The sequence below is a fragment of the Dasypus novemcinctus genome, chromosome 14, assembly GCF_030445035.2.
Source record: "Dasypus novemcinctus isolate mDasNov1 chromosome 14, mDasNov1.1.hap2, whole genome shotgun sequence".
Classification (NCBI taxonomy): domain Eukaryota; kingdom Metazoa; phylum Chordata; class Mammalia; order Cingulata; family Dasypodidae; genus Dasypus; species Dasypus novemcinctus.
Window position 1 is genome coordinate 104,386,304 of NC_080686.1, and position 27,227 is coordinate 104,413,530.

The window sequence follows — 27,227 nt, forward strand, 5'->3', positions numbered from 1 at the left end:
TTCCTTCCAGTCAGAGGCCCTGTGCTGGCTGCACCACCTCCCCACCTAGTTAAGTCACTCCACTCTCATCCTCAGATTTCCTTAACAGCTAAGACTGGGTCAAGTCGCCAGCAGATGCAGAAAAGGACAGCTTTCTTTTATAGTCCTTAATACACCTATGAACCAGTGGCAGTATCGCAGCCAATGAGGTTTATCCAAGACGCGATTATTGCTAATTGAACCTACATTTTATAAATGTGATCACTTTATAATAGTGTCTATTCCCCACCCTCACCCCTCCCCTAACAGCATGGAAAACCGCCACAAGGACTTAACACTGTCCTCCAAACATCTACCACTGAGCTGTGCACAGAGAGCACTCACGAAACATCTGTTATTGGACAAATAAATGAACACCAAAAGTAAGAGAATCGTCACAGGCAGAGGCAGGCTTCGGGCCGCGGTGGCTCGGCCTTCCACGCAAGGCAGACTGGTCCTAGAACACACCCACCTGCCACATCCAGCCACTCAGCAAACATGCCAGACGCCAGTGTGCCTACGGGATGGAGGCAGAGGGACAGGTGCACTGGTTATCAAGACATGCAGACACACTCCACTGTCCTTCTAGCACCAGTGGGTAACGAGGGCAAGGGCAGATGGGGGTGTCTAGTTTACGTTAAGCCAGTGATGGCACAGAAAGTATCTAAGTGTTCTGGATCTCAACACTAGACCCACACTCTGCAGCAGCACGGCCTGCAGCCGCCCCACGCGCCGCCTTACCTCCACTTCCCAGCACATCCCGCAGGCTGGAGAAACTTTCCTGAATGAATAAATGGACTAAACATTATGAAAACTTTGTTTTTTCAAGAATATAAGAATGGAAAAGAAGAAGTCTAGGAAAATCATGGAGGCTACCTCTCTGTTCCACCTACAAAAAAAATCACTCCAGTGCAGTATTCTGATATTCCTATCAGAACCCCCACAAATGAAAATGGTGTGTGAAGCCTTCATCAGCTGTGACTACCCAGTCTGGCTTCCCTATAGAAACCTGGCCTTAATTGAGAACGACACTGGGAAAGAATTACTAAGAAATGAACTGCCTATAAAAATGTCACCAAAAGCAGTTAATGAAAATACAAGTCTGAATTTCACATTTTTCATATAATTATTATGGTATTATTATGGTAAATACCAAACCTCAGGGCAGTACTTTTTGCATGAAGCAAGCACTGGTAAATAAATGCTTTTATGTGACTCAACAGGAAGAATCCAAAGAAAAACAAGCCACATTAGAATAAGGAATAACTCAAAATCTATCTTCTCATGCCCTTTTTACATTTGAATAAGAGTTACACATTTAAAAAACAACCATGTTTTTAAAGCATGGTACCTCCATTAGCAAATGATAATTCCAATAGAGCCTAACTTTTGAATGGTAGGTCTCCTAACCTAGATTGTTTCCATTAAGATCACTACCAGTTTTATGTCATTGTATCTCACTGTTTCTATAGCAAAAACAGAAATAATTTTATTGAAAATTTTAGTCTATGAACAAAAATTGACTTAGTAAAGATTAAAAAATATTAATCCTAATAAAGAATACAATCACCTTCTGAAGACAAATAGACAACAGTCTTCAGAATACAATCTATTTCAGGAGGTAGCAGGATTGGTATTACTCACTTTCCTTCCAAAGTTTCATTACAATTACTCCATCTCCCTTCCGTAACTCCTGTGTAACTAACTGGGAAAGCTGAGGAGGGCACTGAATTTGTAATAGGAACACACAAAGGAGACCCAGTTTACCTGTGAGACAAAGAAATAAAGTCACCATCCTGAACCTCAGGGTCTTCATCTGTAGAATGAGGACAATCACAGCCTCCATCATACACTTAGTGGTCACTGTGTGCCAGCCTCACAAAAGAACACTAACGGTATTGAAAAGATAAGGATACTGATGAGATAACAAGGATACCAAGATATGTTCCAAGTCCTTTAAAATACTAACTCATTTAGCTAGCTTTAACAATCAGGTGAAGAAACTGAAGCACAGAGAGATTAATAAATAACTTGTTCAAATGCACACAGCTTTTAAGTAGCAGGGCTGGAACTCAAACAGACTCTAGGCTGGCCCTAGAGTCTCTGTACATTTCACCAATATACTACAGTGCTCTACTCAATGAATATGCCCAACAATCATTAAAGGAAACGAAACGCTATGCACATGTGACACGTGAACCAGCTGAGGCAGGGCACACATTCTCAAATGACCATTCCACCATATCGAACAGAACAAGATGCAGTCCCCATTTGCCAACCAAGGACAACGGAATCACAGTGAGGACCAAAGGACAAAGACAGACCAGAAATGTGCCCACAGCAAAGCAAATGAAATAAATAAACCTATCAGCTGTTCTAATGCCGCTCTACCTCCTTATCCACCAATCCCGAGGCTCACCAACAGCCCTCTGCTGGTAAGCAATCCTGGTCCAGGGCAAATTCAGAGAAAAGCCATCACAGTGCACTCTGGACATCCAGCTGGCACTTGAGAATACAACAAAATCACCAGAAAATAAATATAATCACTGAATTAAGCAAAGCTGAAATACACAAAATAGACAGGAAAATGCAACTTTTACAAAGAAAATCATCTTAGTTTTGTCAAGTGGGTAAGATAATAGTTACATAAAAAATTTTATTATCAAGTAATTCCCAAAATAATGGCATTAAAGCCACTTTTTTCGATGATCTAAAACTGAGAGGGGAAAAAACCCTCTATACTGTTACTTTTAATGTAAGCAATATTAAATTAGTAATTTCACAAATCTAATTAAAAACCATTTCTTATTTTTTTGTTATAAATATAAAGATGAAAGCTAAATTCTAGATTTAGAAAATGTTGGGAGGTTAAGCGCCATCAAGGTGGCAGAAAAAATTTTTGAAATCTGTAAGATGCTGCTTTCTTCTTTAGAATATAGTTGTACAGGCATGATGAACACTTACACAAGGCAAGAAACACACAATTTTCAACCTAACTATATGTACACACAGAGGTTTTTCACTTTTGACCAAAAAAAATACAATTATCCAAAGCCAACCAAAGTAGTCATAAATTTTAATTTTGTCAGTGATCAAAATAACTTCAGAGCTTTTAACACACACACACTTTCACAATTTATTTTATCAGTATAGTTTTTTTTTTACCCCCACGATTCCAGTTTATCCAATTTGATCACTCACCTTAATAACAGCAGTTCCCAATGACTATGCTTTTCCAAAATAGGTAACTCTGAAGCAGAGAAGGCCAGTGGGCAGACTGTAAAGGCTCTGGACTGCTTGCTGAGGCCAGGCTGGGAGGTCAGAAGCCTCAGCTACACTGAGAAGGTCAGGTGGTGTCAAGAGGACCCCTTGTGGTGAATGACTCTCTTCCACACTCTACATCTTTCAGCTATTAAAAATGACAGTATAAGGTCTCCTACATTTATGCTAGCCCTCATGATGGTCTGAAAAACAAACTGCTTCTACAATTTGACTCTGCCCTCTGTTTTCAAGGAACCTCAACAGCAGCTAGAATGGATTCATTCCTCACCCTAGTCTTATTACAAGTAAGAGATATAACATAGCTTCTCTTCTTTCCAAAACAGCGACAGAGTGGTTGGCTCTCTCAACTGCCTTCTCTGTACTTTGGGTTAAGTCAATCTGGTATCAATAGGTATTATTCCAACTAGAAATTTTATCACTAAAAAAATCTTAAAACCACTTTAAAAGAGTTTATCTTATTTATATTTTACAACCAACCTGCAAACATGATATAAATATTTCACTTTTGAGAATGAGGTCGACAGTTTTTGAGAGGGTAGGACCTTGCCCAAAATAAAAAAGTCAGGGAAAAAGGGAAAGCCAACAGCCAGTATCTGCTAAGGAGCAAATATTGTCAAGCACTGTCCAAGGGGAATATATGTAACTTTTTAATTTAATACCCTAATAAACTACGACATGATTACTAACATTTTCAATAAAGAGAAAACGGAGGCTTCAATACGTAAAGGGCTTGCACTTTTGACAATTACACTTTTGACTTAAAACTCACAGCCACATTTAACTCCAAAGTCTAAATCGGTTCATCTTTTCCACTTCCTTAAAATCCCAATTTAATCCATTCAGTTTTACTAAGTATTCCTTGAATCCCAATTCTGCCACATAGAGTACTATGTGTACTTGGGCATCTTATTTTAATGTTGTCTGTAATTTAGCTTTCTTGTTAGTAAAATAAAGTTAAAAATTACATCTTTTAAAGGTGCTGTCAGAGTACTTCGCACCTAATAAAGGCTCAGATTTATGGTAAGTGTGCTAGTGTTGGCATCTTTTTTGCCTGTGCAATGCATTAATTAAAAGAAAAACCCAAAAAAACGAGACAGGGGCCACAGCCCACAAAGAATACGAGCCCATAAATGACATGGCCTTGGTCCCAGCTTCCAGACATCTAGGCAAACAAACCTCCAGTGCCCGTTAAGGTTCAAGGCATGCAAGAGGCACAGGCTTTCTTTTCTTTTCTTTAAGGAGGTACCAGGGATTGAACCAGGGACCTGTACATGTAAAGCAGGTGCTCAACCACTGAGCTACACCCACTCTCTTCCCACAGGCTTATTTTAATATTGACAAAACAGAAACAGCCTACATGCTGAACAGAAGGGGAATGACCAAATGATTTTAATTTGGAACGTGGTAGTTCGAATTTGGTGAGTCCCAAAAAGAGATTTTGTTTCTCAACTAATCCATTCCTGTGGATGTGAGACCCGTTTGAATGGACTACAGCAGTGAAGTGTGACTCAGGTTGAGTTTCCGCCCTGTTACTGGAGCTGATATAAATGGAGACAGATATTTGATCCCGCCATGTGAGAGAAAGGACTTGGTTTCGCCAATAGCTAAACTGCAAGGAGAGAAGCCCCCTAGAGGCTCACAGAGCTGAAGCCCAGGGAGAGATGAGCCATATGCCTGATAGCTTGCCCCTGAACTCAGAAGAAAGTGGAGCAGCCAAGACTGAGAGATGCGGCCCCAAAAGAGACAAGCTGTAGCAGTTTGATATGGTTAGGAATTCCAAAAATAGATACTGGATTATGTTTGTAATCCAGTCTGTGCCTGGGCACAATTAAGTTATGATTAGGGCTTTGGTTGGGCCATGTCATTAGGGCATTTAGTCCCCACCCACCAAGGGTGGTGATAAATGGCATGGCAGAAGACAGAGCTGGGGGTTTTGATGTTGGAGTTTGATGCTGAAGCCTTAAGCTAGAGCCCCAGGAAGTAAGCTCACAGAGGAAAGAGAAGCCAGCCCCAGGAAGAGCCCAGGAAGAAGCAAGCCCTGGGAAGAGAGGGACCCAGGAAGCCTGAACCCTTGCAGACATTGGCAGCCATCTTTGGTGAACGAAGTAACTTACACTTTATGGCCTGATATCTGTAAGCTCCTACCCCAGATAAATACCCTTTATAAAAGTCAACTGATTTCTGGTATTTTGCATCACCACCCCTTTGGCTGACTACTACACAAGGCCTATACCTGGCTGCTCCCAGCTGAGCTCCAGGAGACAGAAGATTCTGGAGGGGAGGACAGAGACCTTGGCAGAGATGGGCAGCCATCTTGCTACGCCCATGATGGACAAAAGGATCAACAGTAGCTGACTTTGGTGAGAAAACACCTCTGACGGTGCTCAATTTGGACACTTCAGAACCTTGGAACTGTAGGCTTTTTACGCCAAATAAATCCCTATTATAAAAGCCAACACACTTCTGGTATCTTCCATCAGCTTTGGCAGTGTAAAACAGGAACAATCAGTACCGCGGGTTCAAAGGAAAGGACAACAGACAACAGACCAAAGTCACGTGAAGGAATAAAGACCTCTAGCGAGGGTAACAACAGGGCTAAAGCCAGTTCTAGTGTATTTTGGACCTGTAACTCCACTTTTTACTTCCTAAAGGTTCTAAAAAGCAAATGCATAAACTGTAATGAGTAACCAGTGATTTTGGACTCAATATATAAACGTATAATTGGAGACAACAACTACAAAAAATTGGGGAGGATAAAGGGGTACAGGAAGGTAGTGTGCATACTCTATTAAAATTAATTTGACATCAAAGCAAACGAGAGCATTACAGATTCAAGATGTTAAATTTAAGCCCCATGGTAACTACAAAGAAAATATCAGAGAATATGCAAGCTCATAGAGACAGAAATTATAGAACCAGGGGCAGGCAACAGGGGGAATGGGGAGTTAATACATAACAGGTGCCAGGTTTCTGTATGGGGAGATGGGAAAGTTTTAGTGATGGAAGGTGGTGAGGGCACTGCAATATTGTGAATTTGATTAATCCCATTAAATAGTATGCTTAAGAGAGGTTGACACATGGGAGGTCCGTGGTTCAGACCCCAGGCCTCCTTGACCCGTGTGGGGCTGGCCCATGCGCAGTGCTGATGGACGCAAGGAGTGCCCTGCCACATAGGGGTGTCCTCCACGTAAGAGAGCCCCATGCGCAAGGAGTGCGCCCCGTGAGGAGGGACGCCCAGTGCGAAAGAAAGTGCAGCCTGCCCAGGAATGGTGCTGCATACACGGAGAGCTGACACAGCAAGATGACACAACAAAAAGAAACACAGATTCCCATGCCGCAGACAACAACAGAAGTGGACAAAGAAGACGGAGCAAATGGACACAGAGAACAGACAACCAGGGTGGGGGGGAGGGGAGATAAATAAATAAATAAATCTTAAAAAAAAAAGAGTGGTTGAGATGGGAAAGTTTATATTGTATATATGTTCCCACAATTTATAGGAGGAGATGAAGGAGCAAAAAAGGGGAAAACAACAATTAAATGCAATACATGATCCTGGATGGGCTCTGGCAAGGGAGGAAAAAAGGCTCAAAGGAACATGATAGGGACATATGAAAAAATTTGAATATAGACTGTTAGCTTGTATCAGTGTTAAATTTCTTGAACAACTGCAATTAGGGTGGTTACAGAAGTGAATATGCACGTTCTGAGGAAATTTACGTGGCAGAATTAAATGTTCAAGAAGCATGATACATACAACCTACACGCAAGTATTCAGAAAATGGATTGATAGATGATGAATGGACGGATGGATTAGGAAGGAAGGAAGAAGAAAGGAAGGAAGGAGGGAGGGAGGGAGGGATGAAGGACAAATGTGGCAAAATGTTAAAACTGGTGGATCTATTTATCTGGCAGGTAGGGGTATGCTGGAATGTTCTATATGGTATCTGCATTATTTTTGTACTTTTAAGTTTGAAAATAATTCAAAATAAAAAGTTTTTAAAAAATCTCTAGGATGGAAATAAATGAGTGCTCAGGCAGAAATTGATAACTTTAAGTACTCACAGTTAAAGGGGAAAAATATCAATTATCTATGTTTCTACCTTAAGCCAAGAAATTAGAGGCAAATTAAACCTTAAGCAGAATTAAAACAGGACCTCCAACACTGCATTTCTGCCCAAAGCATGTTAAATACAATCACTCAATTTTAAGAACCCCATTCTGAGAATAAAGACAGTTAATGTTCCTTTTTCAAAGACCAGAACCACAGTAACTAAAATTGGCAAAACCTTATCTACTTTATCTTAAACACTCATAATGCTTTTATTTTACATTGGGCTAACAAACTGCTGAATTCATAAATGTCAGAGCTTACAGAACAGAAGCAAGTCCTAAAAATTTGTTAGCAAAATTATTGCTTGATTATGGATACTCACCACTCCAGTAATACAGAAATCACACATTCACTCACTCTTCCTCTCTCCAGAGATCCTGACCAGCAGCAGCAATTCACACAAGTCGAGGCAGATGAGAAAAGAAGGGTCTGTAAATGGCTGATTCATTAAAAGACACCCCCCACCTTTTCTGGTTTGTTCTTATAACAGGAAATTCATCTCTAACAAGTGTAATGGGAAAAAAATAGATGTATAGATGGGAGGAGATTTCTGAATCTAAGAAATGAAACAGCTTGTAGTACAACAGTATTCCCAACAGAAAAATTTTAAAATCACATGTTTGAAGTCAACAGGGGGCTGGTAAGGCAGTGAAGACTTAAGAGAGTGAAGAGTCAGAGAGGTGAGCTGATCTGAAGCTGCTGGCACCATCTCACCTTTGGCATTGCCGATGGTGCAACGGAGAGAAGGCTGAGGTTATGGGCTCTGTTCCCATATAAGGCTGCTGACAGAAGACAGAAAAACCAGGCGAGGTTTTGGCGGGCTAAAAACCCAACTGCAAATGTGGTACTGCCAAATAATAATAATGGCAATAAAAAGTACTGATACATATTATAAGACGGATGAACCTTAAAACACACTAAGTGAGAAGCAGATGTGGCTCACGCAGTAGGGCACTTGCCTACCACTGTTGCCGAAGTTGAGAGAGGTTCAATTGTTTGTGTATAGAAAGGCCAGGACTCAGGAATGATTTTGAGAAGGAAAATTGGTTTATTAAGGGCCAGCTGGACTCGGAACCTTTCTGTTTCAAACCCGAGCCTCAAACAAGATTTTCAAGTTCCTTTTATACAGGGTGGGGAGTCAAATGGTGCTTTTATCAAAGAAAACTACTTTCTTTGCTAGTTAAGTCTTTGCCAGAGTACCAGATAGGTTTTGAATTAACATACTGCCCACATCTCAGGTGAGCTTGAATCAGCATCTTGCCCACACATCGTATGGATGCACCTCGAATACACATTCAGTCTTACATCCTTTCTGAACATTCAAAGCCCGTATCACTTAACTGGATTTCTAGAGACTAGGCACACTTGTATACAGAACTAGATGATTTTGAATTTATGCACAGGTTCTATTATATTTCCCATTCGAGGCCAAGTCCAAGTTCCCTTAAGCTTTGGCATCACCACCATCAGCTTCCCTGGACTGACTGGTATGTATACAGAGTTCGCATTGCTAAATGGCCTCCCGGGATTGGAGTCGTTGCCATGGTCACCAAGGGGAGGACTGCAGCCTCTTACTGCCCCACACCCACAAGTCAGGACAGACAGCTTAGGTTATCTCCAAAGAGATAAAGAGCCTCCCACCCATAACCCACATCACCACACAGGAGGTCCCAGGTTCAGTTCTCTGGGCCTCCTAAAGAAGATGAACAAGACAGCAAGCTGATGCAACGAGCTAATGCTACGAGCTGCCGCAATGAGCTGCCGCAACAAAGAGACAATGAGAGACAGAACAAGCAGGGCGTGGAGGTGGATCAAGCAACTGGGCACCTCCCTCCCATACGGGAGGTGGTCCCAGGTTCAGTTCCTGGCACCTCCTATAAAGACTATGAGCTGACACAGAACGCACACGACAGACAGACACAGACAGCAAACACTGAGTGCAAACAGTGGGGGAAGGGAGAATAAATCCTTAAAAATAAAAAACAGTCTAAGTATAAGAAACCAGTCACAAAAGGCCACATACTGTGATCATTCTAATTAAAGGAAATGCTCCAAATAGGCAAATCTAGAGAGACAGAAAGTGGACTGCTGATTCTCAGGGGCTAGGGGAACTGGCAATCTGGGGGGCTGCTAATGGGTGCGGGGTTTCTCTTTGGGGTGACGAACATGTTCTGGATTGAGGGTGGTGGAGGCTGCACAACTCTGTTTATACCCTAAAAACCATTCAATGACATACTTTAAATAGGTAGATTATGTGGTATATGAATTACATCCTCCCTGGCTCCACGCCCTTTACACCAACCTCTTGACGCACTTTAGGCCACCGACCTAGGTCCAAGGAAAAGGCAACGGCAGGGCAACTTCCCAGGCCAGCCTCTTCCCCAGGACAGCTGGGAGAGGGAAGAGGCAATGGGGGTGCAGGGAGAAGAGGGAGAAGAAGCGTTTTGCACACATCTGAAACCAACAATCCCTGGACTACCAAATCACATAAAATCATGTATTTCTTTTTTTAATTTAGCTAGTATGAGGCGAGTTTCTGCCACCTGCAACCCAAAAATTCGTGACTGTTGTGTCACCTTGTTGTATCAGCTCACCACACCAGCCATCGTGCCAGCTGACTGGTTTGTCTTCTCCAGGAGGGACGGGGTACTGAACCTGGGACCCCCCTATGGTAGATGGGAGCCCAATCATGAGAGCCACATCTGCTTCCCCAGAATATCTTATAATGTCTACAAACAAGAAAGCTATCCAGTTACTAGGGTCATTTTCAAAGGACAGAGAAGACATCATGAAGAGGCAAATGACTACCAAAAAGAAGAACAATTACATTAAATTTATATATAAATATATATAAATCTGGAAATCTAAGTTTATGATAACAAAAAATAATTCTTAGTTATCAGTCACATTAGGGAGCCAATTCACTCTTCATTAGTCTGAAACTGGTAAATAAAGTTAAAAGTATCAAAATATTTTCCTCTTTTCTATATAGACTATGCTTCAGGGTAAACAAAAAATTTAAAAGCTCCAGCAAATAAATGCAAAAGGAATGACAGAATTAAAACATCAACTGTAGGCAACAATCACCAATGGCTGTTAAAATCACTACATGGAAGATTCACGACATCTAAACCAAATGATCAAATTCACTGTCAGGAGAAGGAAGATGTGAAGCAACAGGAATTCAAAATAAAAGTTTAAAAGAAAAAAATATATGACTATTCTGTACATTTTTCAAGACTCTATCTTACTTCACACTAAATGGTTTGGGTGCAGCCCAAGAAACTAAAAAAAAACATTTCAAGTATTTAAATTTTCTTTTTATAATAATTTTACATACTTTCATGCTTACTTTCTGGGGAAATTATACTTTACTTCAGCTGTGATTTTAAGTATTTCCACATATGATTTTGCTGAACATAAACTTAGGGTATGAATATGTGTATATAAAATATGTTTAAATATGGGAAAAAGCATATCTGTATCTGCACTATAAATAAAGATAACATCTGGATATAATTACAAGCGGCTTAAAGCCTATCCCCTTAATTGGCACCCTTGAATTCTGCATAAGAACCACCTCTGAGTGTAGGTGTTTCCTAGTGTATATTTCCCAAGCTTTTGATAGAAATCAAATACTATCTTTAAGTAAAAAAGAGAAATGTAAATTAATCTGAAAAGAGATGAGAGAAAACAAATATAATAGTATTTCTACCTGTATAGTTTAATGCAAAAAGTAACTGCATATTCCCAGTACTAAAATATATCAAGTTCACCATCTTTATGACTTCAATAATCCTCCCAAATAGAAAGACTGAAACTATGTATCCTCAGTACAACCTCAATCTTAATATCCTCAAGCTTAGCCGATCTCTACCTCATTCTAGCAGTCAGCTACAAAGACAGTACAAGCTTTTCATGTGCCATTATGACAATATGGAAATCCCAGAGTCTCTGTCGCCTTTTACTCAAAAGTCAGACACTGCAAACAAAAGGCACCCATCACCAAGTCCAAAACCCTGCGCCACCATTTGGACAAACGCTTCAGCCCTCAGGAAACTTGGCAGCAGCCACGATATATCCTAGAACAAAAGGGGCCGCCATGACTTGCGTAAATGCCATGCTAAAATTTGACCGTGCTTTTGATTTACCTCTTCTCAATAAAATCCACTAGTGAAATGACTCCATTTTCATGAGAACAATATTGTTCTATAAAAAGCTACACACTGCTTTACTCCCTTTCACACATGTTCTTATATGAACAAAAGGAAAGTAGGGTTTAAAAAAAAATAGGTGCAGTCACTGAGGGCAAACCAAAAGGAAAACACATTTTCTTCAACAGTCCAAACAATCTTCTAGATATAAAAGTCATAACGTAACACTACCTTCACTGCCTAATACACAAAAGCATATCTTAAACTTTAAATCTGGGAAGCGGATTTGGTCCAACGGATAGGGCGTCCACCTACCACATGGGAGGTCCAAGGTTCAAACCCCGGGCCTCCTGACCCATGTGGAGCTGGCCTACGCGCAGTGCTGATGTGCAGCAAGGAGTGCCGTGCCACGCAGGGGAGCCCCGTGCACAAGGAGTGTGCCCCGTAAGGAGAGCAGACAACTGGGTGGGGGAAGGAGAGAGAAATAAATTTTAAAAAAAAACAAAACAAAAAAAAAAACCCCAAAACTTTAAATCTACCGATTTTAAGCCAGACCCAAGAAAACCACTATATTTTGATTAAATTTTAAGCCTTTTTTATATATTCACTACTTCCAAGTTTTCACAGAAGAAATTTAAAACAGAATTTATGACAATAAAATTAAACATACAAAGTTTTCCCAAATACACCACTGCCTCAGTTCATATGCTGCCAATTCAGATACACCACTGTGATTAATGTACATACTGTACAGTAGAATGCAGCTCATATGCTGCGTGTTCAAATACACCACTGCAATTAATGTACATACTGTACAGTAGAATGCAGCTCATACGCTGCGTGTTCAAATACACCAATGCTATTGATGTACAGGCTATACAGATAATTCAACTCATATGCAGCAAATCCAGTTCTACAACTGACCAAATCTCTTCCTCTCTCCACTCACCAAATGACAGTAAATTTAGGATTGATAGTTTCCCCACAAATTGAAGGTATCTCCATTGACACCAGAGGTCACAACAAACCCATTGTTTTAGGCTGCCCTAATCTTCCCTAGTTAATCCTAGGTACTACTCTGACCACAGGGCCTAGAAATCACATTCAATCCTGAGTTACATGGTTTGTCACAACCTGAATAAATGTCACACATTTGTTTGAACACCATTATTCTACCAGGTGTCTATAATTTTTCAAAGCAGCCATCACCAGTAGGTAAAAACTACGTAAATTGTACACACATTCATTTAATGGTGTGTCATTTCATAAAAGGTTTACATGACATCATTATTCTGAAACATTTATATCTTATCTGGCATTAACTATTACTGATAATCTCAATTTCACAAATTAACAAAGGAAGATATTTTTTAAAAGGAGAGATTGAGTTACAAAAACTTTCAGTGAAAACTAGAGGAAGCACCAGAAAGAACTCCCTATTTCCAGCCAATCACCTGAAAGAGGAGGGAAAACGGCGCTGTGCAGGAGAGCAGGGGCAGGGTGCACGCGCAGGGCCGCCGCTTCCTGCTACTCACATTCGCGCCTACCCAGGCCCAGCTGTGCTTCCGGCCAGTAACCACCACAAGACCACGGCCATGAGGGACAGAGAATGAAGAAACAGACTTTCACTCGAAGGAGTTGGGAGACTAACGGTTACAGTCACAGCAAATAAGACGGCATCCAGCAAACCAGGCAAGAAATGCTACTTTCATTAAACTCAGTATTAACACATTAAAACTAGCTTTCTTATGCCAGACGAATTAACTAAAATGAAAGTTCTGCCAAAATACAGAACAGATTTCCTTCTATCAACATGGAAATTACTCAAAATTTCCTAAATAGCAAGGTCAGGCGCTAAACTACTATTACTAGAAGTATGATTCTGTCCTATATTTTCCAGAAAATTTAGAAATAGAGTCTATCGACTGTTTGCCTTTAAAAAGCATTGACTAGGATTGTCTACCTCAGTCATAAAAAAGTAACTAGAATGGAAGACACCCTCCCACTGGAAACAAAGAGGAAGTGGGCAAAATACATGAAACCACTTTTTTCAGACCTTGGCGATGACAGGCAGTGAGGACTCGGGTCCCTGAAAGAAGGGAAACAAACAAGGTAAGACCCACCCTCTCCCAGACTTTCTGGCTAGAATCAATTTTTGGACCATGGCATAGGGAGAAGGAATCCAAGCAGAGCACAGAGGTCTCAATAAATTAAGGAGATAGAAACTTGAGTTTTAGGAAGCTGAGAGAGTTGAAATTTGCAAAGCACAGTATCAGAGATGGAGATATGAGGAAAATGAGCTTCAGAAATTGGCACTGGAAGCCAAAAGACAATGGAACAACCTCTTTAATGTGCTGGAAAAAAAAAAACAACAAAAACTGCCACTCTCGACTTCTATACTCAGCAAAAGATCTTTCAAAAATGAAGGTGTCTGCAGCTCCATCTCTGCCCCAGGCAGGGGAGAAAGGGATGTGAAGCTTCATCAGTCTCTCTGGGCAACTACAGTCTAGGCCTGCACGTGGATTATTCCACATAGCTGTGACTCTGTCCCTACCCCTAGCAAAGGATAAAGTTGGAAGAAGCTTCACTGGTCCCTGCTGCAATGAGGGCAGCTCAAGCCTCCACAGCTTACAGCACCAACCACATGCTTGGCTCCTACTGCACAACCAGCAAGGGAGAAACAATAGGAAGCCCTAAACTAAGGAGAAAAACTGCACCCAGAAAAAATACTCTAGTAAGCCAGATGCAAAGACACAAACAAAAAATTACAATCCACACCAAGAAACAAGATAAGCCTCCAGATGACATAAAGGAGTTGAGACAACTAATCATAGCTGTTCAAACAAATCTCCTTAATAAATTCAATGAGATGATGGCTAAAAAGAGATTAAGGATATTAAGAAGACATTGGATGAGCATAAAGAACAATTTGAAGGCACAGAAAAATGGTAGCTCTTATGAGAATGAAAGGTGCAATCAATGAAATTTTAAAAACATTGGAATCATATAATAGCAGATTTGAGGAGGCAGAAGAAAGGATTGGTGAACTTGAAGAAATGGTCTCTGATAGTGAACATACAAAAGAACAGGTGAAGAATGGAAAAAATTGAGCAAGGTCTCAGGGAACTAATTGACAGCAAAAGGTGTGCAAACATACGTGTCATGGGTGTCCAGAAGGAGAAGAGAAGGGAAAAGGGGAAGAAGGAATATTTAAAGAAATAATGGTAGAAAATTTCCCAACCCTATTGAAGGACATAGATATTCCTGTCCAAGAAGCACAATGTATTCCCATCCGAAAAAATTCAAATAGACCAACTCCAAGACACATAATCATCAGAATATCAAAGGACAAAGACAAAGAGAGAATTCTGAGAGCAGCGAGAGAAAACCAATGCATAACATATAAGGGATATCCAATAAGATTAAATGCTTATTTCTCACCAGAAACCATGGAGGCAAGAAGACAATGGTCTGATACATTTAAGATACTACAAGAGAAAAACTTCCAGCCAAGAATCTTATATCCAGCAAAACTCTTTCAAAAGTGAGGGTGAAATTAGAATATTCAGGGATAAACAGAAACTGAGAGAATTTCTAAGCAAGAGACTAGAATTTCAGGAAATACCAAAGGGTGTGCTAGAGTCTGAAAAGAAAAGACAGGAGAGAGGGGTCTGGAAGAGAGTCTAGAAATGAAGATTAGATCAATAAAAGTAACTAATAATGTAAAAAGAGTGGTGAAAATAAAATATGACAGATAAAACTCAAACAGGAATAAACTTAACCAATGATGTAAAGCACTTGTATTCAGAAAACTGCAACTCAATGTTAAAACAAATCCAAAAAGTCCTAAATAACTCAAAGAACATTCCATACTTATGGACTGGAAGACTAAATATCATTAAGATGTCAATGCTACTCAAATTGATACACAGATTTAATGCAATCCCAATAAAAATACACCAGCATTAAAGAAAAAATTGAAAACATGATCATTAAATTTATTTGGAAGGGTAAGGAGTCCTGAATACTGAATAGCCAGAAACAACATAAAAAAAAAGTGAACCCCCATCTCCAGACTTTAAATCATAATACGTACCTACAGTGGTAAAAACAGCATGGTACTGGCCTAAAGACAGACACAATAGACCAGGGGAACCAAATTGATGGTTCAGACACAAACCCTCACAAGTATGGTCAAGTGAGTTTTGACAAACCTGTCAAACTCACACAGCTCAGTCAGAACAATCCATTCAACAAATGGTGCTGAAAGAATTGGACATCCATAGCTGAAGTAGGAAAGAGGACCCCTATCTCATACCTTAACCAAAAATCAACTCAAAATGGATCAAAAAACTAAAAATAAAAGAACCATAAAACTTCTAGAAGAAATTATTGGAAAATATCTTCAAGACCTGGTGGCAGGTGGTGGATTCTTAAAGGAGATAAGAGAAGGACTGAGTGAACTACTGATGTTTAATGTATGTACAAGTTTTAATTAGCTTTACTGTAAAATTGTGCAAATGTATAGAGTGGATGGTAACACACAGTGAGTAACAGCTAGTTTATAAATGGGGATGTGACTGAAAATGGCAGTCTAGTTATGTAAATGCCAATTGACAGAATGGTTGAAAATAATCTAGGAACTGGATAGCACAGTAAACCAAGAGGGGAGTGGGAATTGTGGTTGATGGTACAGATGCAAGAGTGTCCTTTGTGAGCTAGAGCAAATGTATATCACTACTGCAGAGTGTTGGGAATGTGGAGAAGCATGGGAAAAATACAGCTGGAGTACTTATGGATTGTGGTTAGTGGTAATAATATAATATTCTTGCATCTATGCAAAAGATGTACTGTGTTGATACTGAGGCAGTATGGAAAATGTGAGCCAAATACATGCTATCAACATAACAATAATCAGATGATATTATTTTATCTGTAGCAAATGACACACCACACTGTGGTGTGTTGATGGAGGGGTGTTGTTTGGGAATTCTGCACATGTGTATGATTCTTTTATAATTTTACAACTTCTGTCATAAAAAAAATACATTTAAAAAATGATAATAGGGTGGGTTGGGGGAAAAACACACCAAATTTAAGATAAGGACTATGATTAGTAAGATTTTGACAGTGTTCTTTCATAGTTTGCAACAAACATCTCATGACAATACAAGGTGTTGGTGGAGGGTTGATGTATGGGACCCCTGTATGACGTGACGCATATCTGCTTTGTAAGTTCACAACTTTTACTGTACACTTAATTGTTTACATATGTTCATATAAACGATATAAAGATAATAATCGGATTGGTTAGGGGAAAATACTTTGCTTAGTAGTACTATTTTGACAATGTTCTTTAACCATTAGTTAAAAAGGTTTAAAAACAATACAAGTTATTGGTGGTAGGGTGAGATGTTACCTATGTTTGTATGACGTTATATGTTTGTTTTTTAAGTTCACAACTATTATATGGGAAACGGACTTTGGCCCAGTGGTTAGGGCGTCCGTCTACCACATGGGAGGTCCGCGGTTCAAGCCCCGGGCCTCCTTGACCCGTGTGGAGCTGGCCATGCGCAGTGCTGATGCGCGCAAGGAGTGCCGTGCCACGCAAGGGTGTCCCCCGCGTAGGGGAGCCCCACGCGCAAGGAGTGCGCCCGTGAGGAAAGCCGCCCAGCGTGAAAAGAAAGAGCAGCCTGTCCAGGAATGGCGCCGCCCACACTTCCCGTGCCGCTGACGACAACAGAAGCGGACAAAGAAACAAGACGCAGCAAATAGACACCAAGAACAGACAACCAGGGGAGGGGGGGGAATTAAATAAATAAATAAATCTTTAAAAAAAAAAAAAAAAAGTTCACAACTATTATACATTTACTGTTTATGTATGAGTGATATATTTCAATTTTAAAAGTTACAAAAAAATTAAGGTGTCTATCAGAAAAATGGATAAAAAAGCTGGGTGATCTTCATACAATGAGATATTTCTCTCATCAGTAAAAAGGAAAAATTATGGATATACCCCGTTAGCATGGCCAAATCTCAAAGCTACTTGGCTAATAAGTCTTACACAGTTATATATACTTTATTTTCCAATGACTTTAAAAAACAAAAGTCGGGGGGAGGGGGAGTGGGCAAGAGGGGTGGAAAGGATGAGGGCAGAGACTGCCTGACAAGTGGCAAACAGGAACTTTCTGAGGCAATGGTAATATTCTATATTTTAATAGGTGTTTAGGTTACAACGGTGTATGCATGTTACAATTCATTGAATGTACATGAGTTTTGTGCATCCAAAAAACACTGTAAATAGGTAACAAACTTATTAATATGCATCCTGAAGTACTTAGGGTAGAGTACTATCATTTTCACTTACTTTGAAATGCATCATAAAAAATAAGATGGACTGCTGCATAAAAAGTAATGGATAAATTAATATATGATAGAGCAAAACTAGTAATATTAATGTCAGGATCTAGAGGATAGGTGTATGGGAACTAATGGGCAAGTCTTGCAACTTTATTAATGTTTGGAAACTATCATGATTAAACATTGAGTTAATCAATAAAGATGAAACTAAACTGGAGACGGGAAAAAATTAAGGAGAGGAGGAGGATGGGCCTGCCAATAATGGATACATGACAAACTTGGAGCAATTCTTCCTATAGTTATAAAAACTGGACAAAATAATTTAAGAATAATTATTTGAATGCACTGGAAAATAAAGGCAGACAAAAACTTTAGTACAAGAATTTACTCTTGAAAACTGTGACTCCATCTGTCCAAACTATGAGTTTGTCACCTCCCTTGTTGGGAACAGTCACCAAAACTCTGGGAAGAAGGGACTATCACCAAACCAACTAGGATATAGCTGACATGTATACTCATAGAAGCATACAGGAGGAGACTTTGAGCAGCTCAGAGGCAAATGCTGGAGGGGGAGGCGCCACCCGTGGAATCAGAGTTTCTCCTGATGAAATCTGCCAGTTTGTCGTGTCTTTAACTGTGTTCTCTGACGCAGGGCCAGTTCTTGCGTCAGAAAGCTTAAGCCTTACTAGTATGGGTTATCAAAAGAAATGGGAATTGGTGGACCAAATGGAATTTAGGGGAAAGATGCTGGAAGCAGGAATCCCAGGGTAAACCCCAAAATCTGAGAATAAATTCTATCTGAATACCTGACTGACCGTAAGTACAAACATGCATGGGAGCCCCCAAGGGGCTAAGCCAAAACAAAAAACAAAAAAACAGGGCAGCAGCAGTTGGAAACCAAAAGAAGCGATGAGAGACATCATCAAATGAAATTAATAAGAATGTCTGCAGCTTGAGTCCAGGCAAGTTAAAAGCCTAGTTTAAGGACTGAAAAACATTCTCTACAAATGGTCAGGCAGTAAATATTTAAGGTTTTGAAGGTCACATATGGTCTGGCATATATTCTTCTTTGCCTTCTGTTTAGTTCTAACAATCCCTTAAAAAGTATTTAGCGCACAGAAAATAAAAAACAAGCCATGGGCTGGATTTAGTCCAGGAGATGGAAAATGCCAACCACTGGCCTAATAATAAAAAAGTCCTAAATCCTCAGAAGATTAGTTGCTATCCCACAACATTTGGTTTTCAACAAATAATTTCCAAACATGTGAAGAAACAGGAAATCAGAGAGGAAAGCTGGAAGGGGAGTGGGGAGTTTACAGAAACAGACTAAGTATGCCTTGATAATGGTTTTATCAGAAAAACTTCAAAGCTGTAATTAACAAATGTTTAAAGAATTAACAAAAACAGTGATTGGATGGGATGAGAGATGAGGAATTTCAACAAAAGGAAACTATAAAAAAGAACCAAATGGAAAGTTTGGAGCTTAAACAATAATAACTGAAATGGAAGATTCACTAGATAAACTCAACAGCAGATTTAAAATGGCAGAAGAAAAAAAATCAGTGACTTTGAAGATAGATTAACAGAATATGGCCAATCTAAATAACAAAGAGGAGAAAGATTATACTTCAAGACTTGTGAGAAAACATCAAGTGATCCCACTTAATCAGAAATTGAGAAAACGAGGCAGAAAAAAGTTAGGAGAAAATAATGGTGAAAACCTTACTAAATTTGGGACAAAATACTAACTCACAGCCCCAAGAAGCTCAATAAACACCACCTGTAGAATATAGAGAAATCACAGTTCAGCCTATCAGAGTCAAGATGATGAAAGCCAAAGATACAGAGAAAATCTTAAAATGAGCATGTAGTTTTCCCCTTAGATCTATTATTACAGTGTGTAACAGTAACTGATTTCCAAATGTTCAACCAACACTCCTGGGGTGAATTTAACTTGGGTCATGATGCATTATCATGTTGCTGAATTTCGTTTGCTAATATTTTGTTAAGGATTTCTACATAGATGTTCAAAAAGAAAATTGGTTTGTAGTTTTATTTTCTTACAATGTCTTTTCTGTCTTTGTATCTTCCAGTTTCATAGAAAAGAGGTGGATGTATACTCTCTTCCTCTCTTTTCTAGAAGAGTTTGCTGAGGGTGGCACTACTCCTTCTTTAAATATTTAACAGAATTTACCAGGGAAGCCACCTGGGTCTGGCCTTTTCTTAGTGGGATGCTTTTTTTAAATTTGTAAATCAAATTCTTTATTCGTGATAGGTGCTTTAAGATTTTCTATTTCTTCCTTAGTTTTTACCATTGTGTCCACCTCTTATTTGCCAGAACTGCTAAAACAAACATCATACAATGGATTGGATTAACAACAGGAATTTTCTGGCTCATTTTCAGAGGCCTGCTTCCTCCCAGGGTATCTTCCAGCTGGCTGGCAATCCCGGGGTCCCTGGGTTTTGTGTCACATGGCAATGAATATGGTGGTATTTTCTCCTTTCTCTTCTGGGTTCTGTTGACTTCCAGGTTTGGCTGCTCCCCGTGGCTTTTGCTCTGTCTGAATTTCATCCTGTTTACAAAGGACCCCAGAAATCCAGATTAAAGCCCACCGATTCAGATGGGCCACACCTTAAATGAAGCAACATCTTCAAGAGATCCTCTTTACAGCGGGTTCGCACCCCCCAGAACGCAGACCCAAGAACAAATTCAAACTGGGTGCACAAGCCAATCCTCCACACTGCCCATATATTTTTCTATTTCATCTAAATTGTCTAATTTGTTGGCATAAAGTTCTTTGTATTATTGCCTTTCAATCCTTCTAATTCTCTATGGTCAGGAGTGATTGCCTTTCTTTCATTCCTGATTTTTATAATTTCTGTCTTCTCTTTTATTCTTGGTAAGTCTAGCTAAAGGTTTGCCAACTTTGTTGATATTTTCAAAGAACCAATTTTTGGTATTCATAATGCTTTAGGCTTTTCTATTTTGTTGATTTTTGCTCTAGTCTATTTCCTTTCTTCTGCTTGTTTTGGGTTGTTTGCTCTTTTCTTCTAGTTAAGACAGCTTAGGTTATTTATTTGAGACCCTTCTACTTTTCTGACATAGGGAAGCATTTCCAACTATAAAATTTCCTTGTAAGTACTGCATTAGCTAAGTCCCGTAAGTTTAGATATAACGTGTTTTTTTCACATTCAGCTCAAAATATTTTTTAATTTCATGAAGGCTTTCTTCCTTCTTCTACCTACAGGCTATGAGGAAGTATACTATTTCATTTCCAAATATTTGGGGCTATTCAAGAGATCATTCTGTTATTAATTTCAAATGTAGGGAAGGGGACTTGGCCCAAAGGACAGGGCGTCTGCCTACCACATGGAAGGTCCACAGTTCAAACCCTGGGCCTCCATGACCCGTGTGGAGCTGGCCCATGTGCAGTGCTGATGCGCGCAAGGAGTGCTGTGCCACACAGGGGTGTCCCCGTGCAGGGGAGCCTCACACACAAGGAGTGCACCCTGTAAGGAGAGACGCCCAGCGCGAAAGAAAATGCAGCCTGCCCAGGAATGGCGCCGCACACAGGGAGAGCTGACACAACAAGATGATGCAACAACAAAAAAGAAACAGACTCCCCGTGCCGCTGATAAGGATAGAAGCGGTCACAGAAGAACACGCAACTAATGGACAGAGAGAGCAGACAACGGGAGGGGGGAGAAATAAATAAAAAATAAATCTTAAAAAAAAATTTTTTTTCAAATATAATTCCATTATACCAGAGAACATACTTTGTGGGATTTTAAACCTTTAAAATGTATTGAGACTTGTTTTAAAGTTTAGCCTATGGTCTAACATAGAGAAAGATTCACATACACTTGAAAACAAGGTGTGTATCCTTCAGTGATCAGAGGGAGTATTCTACACAGAAGATAGGTCATGGTTTACACTCCAAAACTTCTCTGGGAAGAAGGGGAGCTGACATATGCACTCAGAGCAACAAAGCCACAGGAGATGCCAGGGAGCCAGAACCTTCTATATTCTTGCTCATTCTGTCTAGGTAGTCTCACAATTATTGAAACTGGCTGAAATATCCAAATAGTACTGTTGAAATGTCTGTTTCTCCCTTCAGTTCTGTAGATTTTTGTTTCATGTATCTAGATGCTCTGTTGTTAGGTGAATATATATTAGTAATTATTTTATCTTCCTGATGTATCCATCCTTTTATCATAAGGAAATGTCCCTCTTTGTATCTAAAAATGTTATTGTCTTAAACTCTATTTTGTGTGACGGTAATAAAGCCACTCCAGCTCTTTTGGTTACTGTTTCCATGATGCTCTCCTCTTCCATTCTTTTACTTTCAACGCACTTGAGTCTTTTGAACAAATGTTGAGCTCTACTCAGTAGGGTTTTTGTTTGTAGTGGTATGGATATAGCAATCTGGAATTATTTGTACGAATTGTAAAAATGTAGAAATTAGTTAATATACTGATGGTGTGGGCATCCAGTATGCTGAGGGAAAAGAATATAAATATGGACTGTGAAAACGCAAAAGAGACCTTGTGGTGTTGAGCGGAAATAAGAGATATCATGAAGGAAATCATGATTTGAGAGTGGAGGGAATAAATACACATGCACATACACACACAAACAAAAAGACACACACAATCTGGTGACAATTAGCACATCTTAGCACCCAGATCTTGGTCTCAAAATTCCATTTCCTGCTAAAAGGAACAAGGACTACTTGCAAAAAAAGAACTACAGCTGATTCCAGAGTGGGACAGGTAAATTACAAAAAGTGGAACATCCAAAAGTAAGAAAATGCTCAGAAAATAATGGGGACATGTCAAAAGGACACGAGATCTGAAGGAGTTTCCAATGGCCAAATCAGGTAAAATTTTAGCATCAAAATGGAAGCATATGCATTCTAAGCCATTGAATAAAATAAGAATCAATGAGTATGCCATGCCAATACTGAATCAATGAACGACTTCCTCATTACAGTAAAAGTGCCAACTAATAAATGAGAAACGTAAGAAAAATCACTATTTCATAACTACGTAGTAATAACTGTTTCAAGCAAAAATCATCAATGGATGGTTCAAACTCCTAGACTGAAAGTGTGAAAGGGCACATGTCTCAAATATTTCCCTACAGACTCCCTCATTAATTACCAAGGGTAAATGCTCATTTCAGAGTGAAGAAACTTGGCAGGCACCATCTTAACTTTGATCTCCTAAATTTAGTAATTCTCAAATTTCAGACACATCAAAATCTCCTTGAGTCCCACTCCTTTCCCCAAACTGTGTGAATCAGTAGGTCAGGGGTTAGGGCCCAAGAATCTCCATGTCTGACAAATTCCTAGGTGATGGCGGTCCAGGGATCATATTTCAAAAATCATTGATATAAAGTTAACATTACCAGTAACAGAAGAGCAGTTATCAATCATGTGCCGTCTAACTGCAATAGTAAGAGTCTCATTTCTTTGATAAGCCTAGCAAAAAATGCAGCAGCTAAATCTAATTACAAGAAAGCATCCTAGTAACCCAAATTGGGGGGCAACCTAGAAAGCAAATAGCGTATATTCTTCTCAAAGATTATGACTGTGAAACAGAACCAGACTAAAAAGACACTAAATGCTACCTGTGATTCTAGATTGAGTCCTGTAAAATCAAAGACAGCCTCAGAGAACTCTCTAACTGCATAAAGGATATTAATGGAGCAGCTGGCAAATTTAGGGAACATGGACTGATATTAGATAACAGTGCGGTGCCAATGTTACATTACGTAAATTTGACAATTTTATTAATTATACTGGGATTTTGTAAAAATATCCTCGTTCTTAGGATGTATAAAACCTACACTCAAGTGATCAGAAAATGGACTGACAGAAGGATGGATAGAATGACACGGCAAATGTAACAAAATGTTCATATTGGTGAATCTGGGTATCTAGGGTATGCTGGGATTTGTATAATTTTTCTAACTGTTCTGTAAAAATTAACTTGGTTAAATTTTTAAATTCATGGTCCACCTCTATTTCTGTGATATTCTGCATATACAATAACTCTTCAGTTAGATAGTGAATCATAAAGTAACCTTTTTGAAGACATTGTAAATGGCAATCAAACCCGGCATGTGTAGTAAAGCAACACTATACATAATTCAACTGGAATGACCACATTATGAACTCCGAGTTCATGCAACAGCAGGCAGCCACCAGGAACCATAAGGCATCATAACGCTCCTTGAGCCTTCAAAACCAGAGCAAAATTAACAAAGAGAGTCCCAGTGAAAAATACAGGGCCAGAAAAGAGAAGATATGCAAGGCAGGACAATTAGCCATCTCCCTCCTGTTCCCAAACGACCTACCGTCAAGGAGGAGACCAGTAGACAGTGAGTGTGGAGTCACCACATGCACAGGGTACCTGCTGAGCCACAGGCCTGTGCACACCAGGAATTCAGATGGAGACAGAACGTCAGGTCTTAAGAAGGCAAAAAAGCACGTGCAATACAGAAGTCATTTCTTCCTTTTTATTGCTGAATGGGATTCCACTGTATAGGTGGACAATTTGTCTATCCACTCACCATCTGATGGACATTTGAGTTGCTTCCATTTTGGCGATTAGAAATAAAGCTGCTATAAACATTTGCATACAGTCTTTGTGTGGCCTTTTCATTTTCCTTGGATAAATATCTAAGAGTAGGATTACTGGGTTGTAAAAGAAGTATATGATTAACTTCATCGGAAACTGCCAAACTGTTCTCCAAAGGTTATACCATTTTACATTCCTACCAGTGAAGTACCCAGTCCTCATTTTTCCACATCCTTGTCAGCTGGCATGTGAGCTTTTGCTGTGTTGACTTTATGTTAGCCATTCTAATAGTGTTACAATGGTATCTCACTGTAGTTTAATTTAATTTGTAGTTACATGAACCTAGGACCTCATATGTGGGAAGCTGGCACTCAACAACTGAGCACACTGGCTCCCTGAGGGTGTTTTTTTGTTTGTTTTGTCTTTAAGAGGGACCAGGGATCAAACCTATGACCTCACACATGGGAAGCAGGCACTCATCCACATGCTACATCTGCTCCCCTCACATGCTTATTGTCATTCATATGAAATGGATAAAATGCTGGTTCAAATCTTTTGGCAATTTATTTAACTGAAATTTTTACTGAGATACATATCCTTTTTAAAACCATAATTTATCAGAAAAGAAATGCTGAAAGGGTCTATCCTTTGTTATGCCATTCAGAACTCCTGAGTAAATAAAAATGCCTCCTTGCCATTCTAACTCTCCAACTTTCAACACCCCTGCCACCCTCTAAAAGGTCTATGATGTGCAAAATATACTATGAGAGAAAAAACACTCTCTCCTGTCTTTACTCTGAGTGTAAAAATTATAGGAAAGGTTACCTGCATGTTTCTAGGGTCAGGAAATAAAAATTTCCCTGTTTTTACAAGTATATGATAAACCACATTCTTTCCTCAGTATGAGCCAGGAACACAAATGTATAAACTGCAAACAGTGCGGAAACGGTGATAATATTGAACACAGTTGATACATTTTAAAAAGCAGGTCTGCTGGCAGCTGAGTAGGTGGCGCTATTGCCTTCCCGATTAGACACAGGTCTCCACAGCGGCAGGGTGATGAGGCCAAAGAGAGCTTTAAGGAAAGGGTCTGAGAGCCCGACAGGCCACTCGCCAGCTGTGCAGCCTTGGACAAATTTCTTAACTTCCCAACTCTAAAGTAGGAATAGTAATCTCTACTCTCTTGAGTGGCTATAAAGAATTAAGTAAGATTTGAACGTACACAATGACTAACACGAAAATGATCGCTATTATGATCATGATTGCTTTCTTCATCCATAATTCCTGAATCACAAATGTAAGCAAGACTGAAAAAATGTGCTCTTCACAAAATCTGAGAATAGAGTTGAAGCTTTAGGCAGTTCATCACACTGCTGCACATGGACCCACAGAACTAAACGTAGCGACCTGGACTTTGGAATCATGAAAACTACAGACTGTATTTCTTATAACTCTGACTCTGCATTGCAAACTGAGTAATACTTCTGTTCAAAAGGAACCATGCCCTTCTCTCTTGGTTTTTCAAGAGTCCGTGATGTATGGCTATTTCTCCTCTGGGATTCAAGAGTCACGCTACATAGATGAAAGCTGTGCTAGCATGCCTCAATGTAATTTTTCCAAGTTCCTGCTTGCTGCAAGCTAAACACAGAGCAGCTGCTTAAATTTCCCACCATTGTCCTTGTCCTAAAGAATGGAATGGTATTGCAGCATTCATCCCTCACTGACACGCCAGATTAGATGTCCAGGCGTCAATTTTATTAAGTGTGAGAGACATCTCACGAGGATTTTTCTATGAATCAATACATGAAATATACACTTTAAGATTTTTCTTGGATTCAAGTGTTCTGCTTGTTCTACGCTCAGGTTTTAGGACAACATTAAAACTTCATAATCAATGTGTTTAACAATCTGAATGTTCCATTTCCCCTGTGAGTCTGTTTAAAGTTCTTATAAGCAAATTCTATAACTAAGCTGTAATGTACAGTATAGCAAGGTACCACAGCACAGGCTTTTTAAATGACTAAGAAGTAAAATGTTCTCTTTGCTACCTGGTTTTAAAAGTCTCTTCAGGAAATGAGAGGAAATAAAAAGTAGAGAGCTTTGGCTCCATGTCCATCAACAATCACCAAGTAGGCAGAGCAGAATGAGACAGAGAACATGGTCAAAGAAGTCTTACTAGGGAAACGGACTTTGGCCCAGTGGTTACAGCGTCCGTCTACCACATGGGAGGTCCGCGGTTCAAACCCCGGGCCTCCTTGACCCGTGTGGAGCTGGCCATGTGCGGCGCTGATGTGCGCAAGGAGTGCCGCGCCACGCAAGGGTGTCCCCCGCGTGGGGGAGCCCCACAAGCAAGGAGTGCGCCCGTGAGGAAAGCCGCCCAGCATGAAAAGAAAGAGCAGCCTGCCCAGGAATGGCGCCGCCCACACTTCCCGTGCCACTGACGACAACGGAAGCGGACAAAGAAACAAGACGCAGCAAAAAGACACAGAAAACAGACAACCGGGGGAGGGGAGGGGAATTAAATAAATAAAAATAAATCTTTAAAAAAAAAAAAAAAAAGAAGTCTTACTTGAATTCCCAGGTCCAACACTTGCCAGGCATTTATTCCTGGGGAAATTGTTTTAGAGCTTGTGATGGTTAATTTTATGTGTCAACTTGGCTAAGGAGTGCTGCCCAGCTTTTGGTCAAGCACTGTGCTAGCTGTTACCGTGGGG

General features: G+C 39.8%; 1 protein-coding gene and 1 pseudogene across 24 annotated transcripts in view; one reads left to right on the plus strand and one right to left on the minus strand.

Moving 5' to 3' along the window:
- PTK2 (protein tyrosine kinase 2) overlaps nucleotides 1–27,227 on the minus strand; it is a 327,553-nt gene that overhangs the window by 246,782 nt on the left and 53,544 nt on the right. The window contains exon 3 of one of the 24 annotated variants that reach the window (XM_058276093.2): nucleotides 11,884–12,029. The exons of the other annotated variants lie outside the window; for them this stretch is intronic. The gene's annotated coding sequence lies outside the window, so the exon portion shown is untranslated. The remainder of the gene's footprint in view (nucleotides 1–11,883; nucleotides 12,030–27,227) is intronic. 24 annotated transcript variants of the gene reach the window in all.
- Nucleotides 154–236, plus strand: LOC139436478 (U4 spliceosomal RNA; annotated as a pseudogene).